Raw genomic sequence first — 10,424 nt, 5'->3', positions numbered from 1 at the left:
AATTGGGAAATGTTTTTTTGTAACACCTAACCCGTTAGTATTACCAGTATACATTTCAACCACGAACAGACTCGATCGACGGTCCTGTAAACTCCAACGTAAAAATGGAAGTAAATGGATTTGCGCCATCTACTGTTCTTGCGTTTATAACAACTCTCCGCAGCGACTTGTGTGTGATACGTATTGTATGTAATGAGTGTATGTGACCGATCCGACCGTGTGTGACCTACCATCACCAACTACCACTGAAACCACACACAATAACAGTTTCCCCCCCCCCCCCCATGCATATGTGTACCACGTACGTAAATGTAACGTGCGCGCCCATGGATGCGATGCGAACTACATCGCTGGTGGATGGAAGCTTGCGAAGTTCGAAGTGGGACGAAGTCTCTGCTTGGAGATATCGTAGGTTTTACTAAAACTTAGCCCTGTGTTTATCGGGCAGGACAGAGGTATTGGCTCCCAGGTAAGCGTAAATTTATTTGTTGATGTACTGTTAAAATGAGGGTGGTTTGTCAACACGCCTTATGCCAGTGAGCAACTGTACTGATCATTCCTTGAAGCCAATGAAGGTGACACTTGTCGGACTGGTAGTGGTGTAGTGGTAGTGCATCATCCTCGGACAGCTAGCGGAGGAGGTTTTGTCTCATCGCCCATCGTGGGCCAGGCCATGGCCATGCACAGTTGCCCGTTGGGTTGTGGTCGCTAGGTGAAGCCACGCATTTGCCATGGCCGTTTGGGCTTTGGCATAGCACTTAGCAGCAATGTAATGAAGTAATTTCGTAGCTTTTATTTAGCTTTAAAGCGTGGGGCTTCTGGCTTGAGCTAGGCGCTTCACAGTGCAGTGGTAACCAGTTCAAATAATTTACTAACGATAAGAGTAAGACTGTGTCTGGCTTCATGGATCCCCTACCACTGTACCAATACTACTACGGAGGAGAGCGATAACGTCAAAAAAATAAAAGACTCCTCCGGACAGACGGATCTTTCTGTACGTCTAGGCAGTATGCTACAGCGACAGGATGTACAGTACATGTAGCTAGAGGGGTCTTTTGCCGTAAGCGGATCCAGAGAGGGGGCCGCCCCGGGCGCACGCCCCCTCTATTTTTTTTTAAACAAAAGAAATAAAAAGAAAAAAATGAAAGGGGGCACGGGCGCCCCCTTTAATTTTTTAAGATGCCATTTTTGTCAGCCGATTTATCCTGATTGTAGTGGGAGCAGAAAAGCCTTTTTTTTTTTTTTTGCTTTTCTGCCGATGAAACCTGGAACTTAAGTGGAGGAGGCACCAAAAATACTTTTGGCGCCCCCCTTTTCGGAATACTTTTCGGAGTACTACAATGGGCTACTCCTCACTGATAATTAGATGGGTACTTGAACTTGTCAGCAAACTGAGCACACTATACACGTAGTGTATGTGTGTCTAATGTAATACCGAATTCGAAGACTTTGTACACAAAGTTCTTCTACCCACACAGAGATTTTCACTTTGATGGAATGACATATTTTTTACTTTTTAATCAACATAAAAGAGAGTCATACACATGAAATAATAAAGCATGAGAGGGACAAACAATGACAAGTGCATGAACAAGTGGTGACTTTATGGTATGGTCACGTTAATACAAGTGCTTGCATCCTTTTCTTACTCTGACAGTGCAACTCACCAGCCTTTTATAAGTTATTGCAAGCTCCTGCATAAAATCTTTTCAAAAAGATTTTATTAACTCCACACCGCTCATGTTTTTGATGGTTCCAACATTATTAATGAGTAGTAATCCTCAAAAGATACAGACCACATTAATATTTGATTTGTCTCTGTATGTTTTTACTCTCTGCTTCCTCAAGTAACTGCTCCAAATCCTCAGCATTCAACACTTTTAATCTCTTGAGTTTCACTAGCACTTGCCATGTTGAAATATTCCTGTGCGCTCCGCGTACATGTACGTGATGCGCGTAACGTACAGTAAGCGATAGCCTAGACTCGATGTACTTGTGTAGGCTGCCGCAGCAGACACCACGCGCAAAATTGTACATAGTGTGCAAAAGTCGCGGAAGGGTTGCATATTATCGAAGCCTGGGTTTTGGCTTTCTGGCAGTTGACTTTAGGTCAAGTGATAGATAGTCAAAACCCTGAGGCAATGATACGTTGTAGACTGTGAGACCTACACCATGTCACATGATATACTTTTGACCATCAGTGATAGGAATTGTAATACAGTTGAACCTCTCGTATCCGGACAAGTCGGGACCGGGGCTCATCCGGATAAGGGATTTGGCCGGATACGGGAGACTCGATGCTTTATACATGTACATATACATACACATGTACTGATGTAGCCCATTGTAGTACCACATGTAGTAATGTGTATGCTGCAACCTTTTCATTGTTACACTCAGTAACAGACCCCAAAATAGATGTGTATGTTAATGTTGGAAGTAATATGTAATTCATGTGTGTTTGTGTAGGAGTTCTCAAGGAGTTTGGAATCCCCCTTTCCTCCCGTAATTATTAAAAAAAACAAAAAATCACGGCGAGATTGCGTCCGTATAATAGAGAGATCCGGATAAAGGGAGGCCGGATAAGAGAGGTTCAACTGTATGAGGTACTACGTATATAATAAATGAAGTGAGTTTTTCAAATTTTGTCATGTCTTGTAGGCCGGTACAACATTCTATCACTCAACTGTAGACTAAGGCTGCTTAGACCAAAAGATCCATCTGCATTCATTGTCAGTGATATGTTCCGTGGAGACTACAGTCCGTACATCTGGATTGACGGAATCCCTCTCATTGGAGTAGAACTGTAAATATTATGTAAAAAAATGTTATGAAACTCCTCCAGATATAAAGACGGATATTTCTGTGTAATGGTGCTATGCTACAAAGCGAATAGTTTAACTAAAATCTACTCCGAGGCAGTATTGCATACCTCTTGTGTTCGATCTGTATCAGGGACACAGTGCAGACCAGTACAAGTGAAATGTCATTTTTTTTTTCTTCTTGTAGGATAGCATACTTGCCAACTAATAAGGTTTTATCAGATTCAGTAAGATTTTTTACATTAAAAATAGCAAAATAAGATTTTCTGTCAGAGAAATAAGATTTAAAAAAAAAATATTTGGATATACCTTCATGTGTATTTTCTGAAGATTTGACTGAAAGTAAGATTTTTAACTTCAGTTTGCATATAAAATAAGATTTTTGCAATCCACGAGTAAGATATTTCATCTTGAAATGTTGGCAGGTATGGTACAACTTTTGTATAGTTCTGTTTTGTGTGCTATCTGTGGGCAGAATGTGTTTCCTAACCATATTCTCTTGAGTGAATGGAAGAAAAAAAAACATCCGTCAAAGAAATAAATTTTTGATTACAACTTGTATATCGTGCTGTGATTTCATATTGCATTTCAGATTGTCACTTGTAGTATGAATAATATGAGCATGCATGCAGCCTTGTGAGTGAAACTTCTTTTAAAAAAAATTAATTTCCCAAGATTCATCAGATCTGTACAGGCAATCCTGATCAAGGTCATGTTTAAAAATAAACCATCTGCTAAAAAAATGCAAACCTTATAATGTCTTTCCAAAACATTGGGTCGTGGGCCACCTTTGGTAAAGGAAAAGAATAAGACTGGGATTAAAAATTGCATCTTAGCCTAGAGAAATGCAAGCTTACCAATGATTTTACCTGGAAAATCTTGCACCTTGCTCCGTTTAAATCCATTAAAGTCGAAATGGACTGTGCATGTAAATGTCTGCATCCTGGCCAGACTGCGTCCCATTTCCCCGCTGCAGTTCTGGTCCACGGCACATGACAGTGACTACGCACGTGTCACGCACGCCCAAATTTGTCAACATCCAAATGCGGAGATTAAGCAGGGATTTTGAGCCATTAACGGAGTTAATCTGGAGCCGCGTACCAAAACAAATCGGAATGTTCATTAGCGTGTCACTCTTGTCTTCCCTCCTGTCGAGTGAGGGGGTACATTCCTTCCCCAACCTGAGCTCGTTGATGATAGAAAGGAGGCTGGGCTGCAGACAAGAATTACCATGGGAAATCATCGTTCATGTGGAGTAGACTGCTCCACCCTCTCCCGTCTTCCCCTTTTTTTCTACATTGGTCAAATAAGGAACCAGTTTTCGGTGCTCTATTTTTAAAGAACCAAAATTATGATGTCTGACATGCAGAGATAAAAGACTGTTTCACAAGAAAGCCTGACATTCCAGGAACAGAATTATGAGCTGCATGGATTGATTTCAGCTCAGTGCAAAAATATGTTGTGATACACTGCATGTATATTTATCTTGCCATACTATGAAATACTAGTTTTGGGAGGGGTTTGTCAACCAAGTGTGAGCTTTTGCAATTTTATGACACTTTCTATGTTATATTTATATGTTATATGATACTCATGTTTACAGCTTGCTCATGACACCCCTGTGTGAGCGAGCAGTGATTGAGTGCAGCTCACATTGTGTATGTCTGTCTAATTGAATGGTGACCAATATGAAACTGATGATAAAGATTGCGAACTTATTGCTTTTAGCGTGCAATCTACTTCTTTGCTTTTTTGCATTTCTAGTTTTAATGGGCAAATTCCTCTTACTTTTTGAGGTGGCTCTGTCATATTTGAGGATCATCCGTGTTGAAAATAAACTGATCAAAAAAAAAACAAACTAGAGATTGTAATTTGTCATCACTGACAAATTAAGGTGATCCGATTTCTTTTTTAATCAATGATTCGAATCGTGATAGTGCAAAGTCTCAGCTACAACATACTAAAATCTGAGAGAAATTCACCGAAGCATAAGTAAGATAGTGCTCGATAAAGAGAGTCATGTCAATTTTCACATCGAAAAAAATTCACTCCCATAGAGATAACACGTCATAGCGAAAATAGAAAAAGAAGTACATATGACCTTTGACCCCACTTTGCACAGACAAGATGGCATCTGAGCAAAAAGTGGTTATTTTATGAAATGATCCCTGTAACATGGTCTTTACGTGTGCAAAATATGGGAAAGATAGGACATGTATTCACCAAGATACAGGATGAAACATCTATGACCTTTGACCCTAATTTACATACCCAAGATGGCGTCTGATCAAGTCGTTGTTATTTTATGAAATAATGTTCGTGACATGAACTAAATAAGTGCAAAATATGGTGGTGATAGGGTATGTTTTTCTTGAGTTATTGCACATAACATTGCAAAAAGAAAGAAATATTTCAATACATCGAAGATAAACTTTAATTTCAAGTAAGTTTTTTGACGTGATCTCGACATCGTATGAAAAAACGAGGGGCACATTACGATAGCCCAAAGTCTCAGCTACAACATATTAAAATCTGGGAAAAATTCACCGAAGCATAAGTGAGCTAGTGCTCGAAAAAGATAGTCATGTCAATTTTCACTTCCAGAAAAACTGCTCTCCCATAGAGATAACACGTAAACTGGTCAAATTTTACAAGGATACTTTTAATCCATTTTTACGAGGTGATGACGTCATCCAATCAAAAGTTTGTAATAAAAAATATGAAAGAACATTAAATAAGCTACAACATACTGAAAGTTAGGTGAAAATCGGCAAAGGATAAGTGAGATACGCTCGAGTAAACTTGAAATTTGATGACGTCATTTTGAAAATTTACTTTTTTTACTTTTTTAAGAAATTTGATATCTTTTAATCATTTTTTCAGTATCGCCAACCCATGAAATGATATGTACAACTCATCAGCTTTCAAAATATGTAAAGAAAATGGGGGGTCACCGTCCATCCTGACGAGTAAAATCGGATTTAAATTTGGCGGTTTTTTGGCATTGTTGCACTGTATATCGCCATTGACGCGCGCGCGGAATTTCAACTTTGACGGGTCCGTATGACGTCATATTGTGTCGGATCGACTTGAAACTTGGTAGAAACATTCTTTGACATTTCAGACATCTGATACGTGTGAAAAAACGGGAAATTTCTATTGCATATGAGCTGTGCGTGCGTATATGCGCGCGCGCGTACGCGTCCGTCAATTTTTTCTGAAATACTCCAAATGACCTGAAACGTGTGCAAAACAATTTTGAGCTCGATTGGAGCATGTTAAATTTTCAACGCGCGCGTACGCGCTCGTTTACTATGAACGTGACTAAATTTTATAAAATGTATCAATAGAGCTTGACTTGAACTATATGATATGTAAATTTCATTGAGAAAATCCCTTCCATTAATGAGATACGAATGTGAACGTGTTTTCAGATAATGACGTCATAGTGACGTCATGGTTGACTGATCACAGTGATACATTAGATCTGTCGTCCTTATGACGTGATACATATATGGTATCAGCTTAGAAGTGATAGGTGAATGACTTTTTGAGTTAACCTCTGCACAACATTTGAGGAGAAAGAAATAAAGAAGAAGAAGAAGAAAGAATCCGTACAGATACAATAGGTGATCCGAGAGGATACTCGGATCACCTAAAAAAACTCTGCTCTGGGAACATTGTCATCTCTTAATACTGTAATTGCCAAGTCATGATATCAAAGCAAAATGTGTAGTGAACTATCCTTGGATATCCTCTGGCCCTGATAAGTTTCCGGGAGAGCTCTTCAAAATCTACCTTGCTTTCGTAGGATTATGACTCTTCGGCACAAGTAGAATGTCGGTAACCTCGTGAGAAATCATGTTAAGCTTGCACAGCATTATGTCACAAGTGAATGAGTGCCCTATTAAGATTGATTTGATTTATTTCAGTTGAATTTATTGCCACTTTCTGAACACAGAAACAAAGAAACAGATATAACTGAATTACAGTGATTATTACGGTACAATGACTTTTTTTTTGAGGGGGGTCGAAAATGAAAAAAAAAATGTAACAACCCATTTTGAGTCTCAGTTGCCTGATCAGGTCACCAAGAGATAGTCTTTTTAAAAATTTGGTGGCCCTACATAACTTTTTAGTGGCTCTGGACCACAATTAATGTTGATCCTTGAAAGGGTGACAAAATAGAAATTAGAACAAGAAAAAGCACAGCTTCTATTACTCACTTAGGCCCCAGATATCTTCATGTATGAATTTGTTTCTAATATCAGATGAACAATGAATACCGGTACATAAACTGATATTCATAGCAAAGGATGGATTATAAATTGAAAAGCAGTGCTCAGTGAATGTTGTATTAAAGGAGTCATATTTGACCTGATTTTTTTAGAACACTGGTTTACATCTGTATATTTGTAGTAGGCTGTGTGAGAAATTGCTTGTAGGAAGCTTAGCTACTGTGCATATACAGTACATGTATCTCCTCATAATGTCTCTATGTACATACATGTACATTTACATTGATGGTTGCCTTTTTCTTGCGGAAGCTCATACACTGATAGGACATCCCAAAATGATTTGCAGGAAAATAAACCAGATAGTTTACTGCGTATTTGAGTGTGCCAAATTTGGGAAACACTGTTTGGTCTCAGTGAACTTTTATACAGTGTACATGATGTTGTGACAGCAATATACAGTATACAAATGAATACTGAGATGTAGGCCTACTCAGAAGGCTTTAAAAAAAAAAAAAAAAAAAGAGGGAGGGGGATACGGGGGTGTAAAGTTTGACCGTACTTCTTTAAAATTGAATGTGATGAGAAACTGATGAGGCAGTGACAATGACAAGTGATGGGGCCAAATTTTCCTTATCCTGAGGAAGGCTGACATTTAGAGGGAGCATTTTATATTTGACTGATCCAGATTAATTTCCTGCCTAGATTTCTTGACCGTTGGTGTGCCATTCATAATAAAGCAATGACCAGTGAGTGTGTGTATACATGCAAATCACAGTGGAGTTTAAAGTGAATTACAAGTAACAGTAACATGTGATCAATTTGTGTGTTAATCACAGTTGCAGTGTGGATACATATTGTACATGTCTGTAAAATGCCAATGTAGAGTATAATTCCTTCTATGCATGAAGTATGCAGGAATATGACAAGTTTGTGGTTTGAATAATGATCGGTACATGCAAGCATATATGTTTTTTGTTCATTTTTCCCTATGGCATTTTACTCTATTAAAGCCATGTATAGTACAGTGTACACGTACAATATTCTCAGAGCTATGCTTCAAGGCATCTTACCCCTTGGAGTGGACACATTGTGATTATATTCATATGTATTTTTAACGTTATGATTACATGAATTATTAAAAAAAAAAAGTGGGATTGCAGAAACGAAACATTAATCTGCATTTTAAAGGTAAAGTTTTAAAGGGTTGGCAATGCAAAGTTGTTGGCATGAGTGGGTTGGTACAGTATGAACGTACACATTGTATGTTGGTCGATTTCGAGATGTGCACAAATGACAAATTGTGAATGTAAACAATGACAGCAGCAGATGTACATTTTGCCTGCGGAAGAATTGGAATACCCTGTGGGAAGCTATCACATGGTATTTACATTGGAGCTCATGTGTGTTTGGGATGGAAATTATGGCATGAAAGACTCAGTGCATTCTGGCATAAACATGTGTCATTTGAGAATGATGCGATTGAATGGGTGTTATTGCGAACCCCACTGCACAGCATGACAATGTTTACATGCCTTGAGCAGGACGAGTATGGATGACTCTCGGGCGATATCAATGAAAGGACTTCCGTATTTTAAGAAAACTGAGTAGTTTGATAGACTACTTTCTGCTTACATTGTATGCACACTTTTGTTTTCAGGTTTAACGGAGTTCGTGATGCAGAGCATGGTTTTCAACATGGCTTGACTGTGATTCAGAAAAACAGACAAATTGAGTACCACGTACGGATTTAAAGAGTAAACAGGTCAGTGAAGAAAACAGCTAGCTCTGTTTTTAATCCAGGTGCACAAAGAAGACAAGTTTAGTATAGAGGAAAATGCATGACAAACTTTACAGAACTCATTTGTTACATTTCCATGCTCGTAATACAGAGATATCAGCTTGTCTTCCTTATTTGTACATGGTATGTTAACAGTTACTCTTGAACGAATCTCATTAAAAAGAAATATGAAACATCAGAAAAGCTATGATTTCAAGAAATGATATACAGTTGTACATGAAAGATTGAAAGAGTGAAAGAAAATATGAAAGTGAATACTGATTTTCCTTTGTTTGCTCATTTATTAAAGGAATCATGACATGTTCAACGCACCTGCTAAATTAGATGCAGTGAAATACGGCCTGAAAGATGAGCTGATCTTGTATATAAATCAGATTTTGATGCATGGACACCAAACAGAGGGGGAAATGAGGGAAAGATGGATGGGGGGAGAACTGAGAAAGTGAATCTGGAGGGAAGAGGGAGAGAGGAAGACAATAATAAGTGGATTCAGCTGTGTAGCGATGCTGGATGAGGAAGGAGAAAGGGGGAACATACATGACTAACGTGCCGTGCGTTGTTTGCCTGCCACAACGCAGTGACAGTCCCTGGCGCACACAGCCAGTGTACACACACACACACACACACACACAAATACACATACGTGCACACATACTATACAATTGTACCTCCTTAGCCAGTGAAGATACACACACATTGCTACTTGTCTTCATCTTCTTCTCCCTTCCCCCTCTCCCTGCTCTCCCCTGCCCTGCCTGCAGTGGGACTGCGCGGACGACAACTCATCAGTCACGAGTCACTAGCTCTCTCGCACTGTGCTCGACTGGTCTGCTCGCTCCAGCCCCCATGTTGTGCCAGCAGCTGCTCTCCTGCAGAACCCTGAAACAGCCGTGAACACCGTCAGATATCGTCCAGGGGGAAGATACGCTTGCTGGTACGGAACTATAGTGCCGTCGGACATACTTTAACACATCTGGTGAGTGTTTTACCGACCACTGTCTCTAGACATGAGGATACATTCTTTGTGGCTTGTAGTATTAGCGGCCAGACATCCTTTCCATTTTAGTAACCTAAGTGTGAATTTATGTGGCAATTTACTGCTTATAAAATCTGTCATGACATTCCTTCTTGTCAGGCGCGGTGGAGCACCCCAATTATCTCGCAGAAATCCATCGGCAGCCGAGCCTCATTTGCATAAAGTAAACAACATGTACTCGCGTAGTTGAGAAAAAGTAAACAACTTCTCAAGCTAATAACAATATAAGGAAACCTATTTTTGGATTAAAATTGAGTTAGTTTGAATTTGAAAACATGTCCGAATATTCACATATAACATATCAAAGGATTTGACAATGATAAAATGTGAAATTTTAGCGAAAACCTGGCGAGCAAAATTACCAAAAATATGCCTCGAAAATCATCCTAAGATTCACGAAGTGTGATTGCGGAACAAAAGCGCCATTTGGACAAAGTACACCGACATTTATTTATCTGCTTGCATTATAAATGTCATACCGTAATATTCCCGGCCATGGTTGTGTCGGAAAAAACCAGAAGGTGATGTCA

General features: G+C 39.2%; 1 long non-coding RNA gene across 1 annotated transcript; it reads left to right on the top strand.

Annotated features, from left to right (window-relative positions):
* The first annotated feature begins 398 nt into the window (after positions 1 to 398).
* On the top strand, positions 399 to 9,862 carry LOC140229159 (uncharacterized). The gene is made up of 3 exons (XR_011901271.1): positions 399 to 469; positions 8,718 to 8,822; positions 9,620 to 9,862. It is a non-coding gene; the product is annotated as an uncharacterized lncRNA (long non-coding RNA).
* Positions 9,863 to 10,424: the final 562 nt, after the last annotated feature.

The sequence above is a fragment of the Diadema setosum genome, chromosome 5 (assembly GCF_964275005.1).
Source record: "Diadema setosum chromosome 5, eeDiaSeto1, whole genome shotgun sequence".
Taxonomy (NCBI): domain Eukaryota; kingdom Metazoa; phylum Echinodermata; class Echinoidea; order Diadematoida; family Diadematidae; genus Diadema; species Diadema setosum.
Note: the sequence above shows the minus strand (reverse complement) of the source record. Positions and strands in the feature narration are given on the sequence as shown.